This window comes from Leptonychotes weddellii, unplaced genomic scaffold, assembly GCF_054177405.1.
Source record: "Leptonychotes weddellii isolate Sample4059 unplaced genomic scaffold, ASM5417740v2 HiC_scaffold_5187, whole genome shotgun sequence".
Classification (NCBI taxonomy): domain Eukaryota; kingdom Metazoa; phylum Chordata; class Mammalia; order Carnivora; family Phocidae; genus Leptonychotes; species Leptonychotes weddellii.
This window is the reverse complement of record NW_028019451.1, coordinates 9,850-11,134: the sequence shown is the minus strand read 5'-3', so window position 1 is coordinate 11,134 and position 1,285 is coordinate 9,850. Positions and strand designations below refer to the sequence as shown.

Genomic DNA, 1,285 nt, shown 5'->3' with positions numbered 1-1,285 from the left:
TGTCTTTCTCTGATTGACTTATTTCGCTCAGCATAATACCCTCCAGTTCCATCCACGTTGTTGCAAATGGCAAGATTTCATTCCTTTTGATGGCTGCATAATATTCCATTATATATATATACCACATCTTCTTTATCCATGCATCTCTCGATGGACATCTTGGTTCTTTCCATAGTTTGGCTATTGTGGACATTGCTGCTATAAATACCGGGGTGCATGTACCCCTTCAGGTCACTACATTTGTATCTTTGGGTTGAAAATAGAGCTGCCCTAGAGATGAAAGTTTGATTAGGGAAAAGTTTTCAATTAGCAATAATTGCACCTCGGATAAACCTCATTGGCTACGATACTGCCACTGCGCAAAGCTAGATGAAAGTTTGATTATCATTTGAAAATCAATCAGTGTAGCTCTCCATATAAACATAATAAAGGAAAAAAACCCCAGAGAATCATTACAACTTAATGAAAGATGTGCAAGGTCAAAATCATTGTTACACTGAAAACTATGAGATATTGCCAGGATAAATGAAAGAAAACCTAAATAAATTTACAGATATACGATGCTCATGGATTGGAAGACTCAGTATTAAGATATCAATTCTCCCTAAGTTGGTATGTAGAATTGATGCAATTCTAACCAATATCTCAGCAGTCTTTTTCATAGAAATTGACAAGTTGATTCTAAAATTTATATGGAAATGCAAAAGACATAGAATAGCCAAAACAATTGTGGAAAAAAAAATGAAGGAATTATTCTTCTTTCTTTCTATTTCTTCTATTTTTCTACAACAATCAAAAAAAGTGATATATTGCTGCAAAGACGGAGATACAGATCAATTGATGAGAATAAATAGTCCAGAAATAGACCTTCACATTTATGGTCAATTGGTTTTCAACAAAAATGTCAAGATAATTCGATGGGGAAAGCTTTTTAAAAAATGGTGTTAAAACAACTGGATATCCATGTGGGGGGAGAAAAATGAACCTTGATCATTACCTTATATACCCAAAAAAGAAATTTGAAATGGATCATAAACCTAAATGTAGAAGTAAATTCATAAAAGATATTTGGAGAAATGAGAGAAAATTTTTGTGAATTTAAGTCAGGCAGAGGTTCATGACATAGGGCACAAATGTCACAAATTATAAAGAAAAAACAGTTAATTTGATTTAAACAAAATTTAAAATGTCTTCTTTTAGAAAGACACAACTAGGAAAATGAAAAAGCAGGTTAAAACTTAGAAAATATTCACAATGCATATATCAAATAAAGGATTTATACCAA

At 32.1% G+C, this 1,285-nt stretch overlaps 1 non-coding gene across 1 annotated transcript; it reads right to left on the bottom strand.

Annotated features, from left to right (window-relative positions):
* Positions 1-220: 220 nt before the first annotated feature.
* On the bottom strand, positions 221-367 carry LOC115940731 (U4 spliceosomal RNA). Its single transcript, XR_004075463.1, has one exon. It is a non-coding gene; the product is annotated as a U4 spliceosomal RNA (small nuclear RNA).
* Positions 368-1,285: the final 918 nt, after the last annotated feature.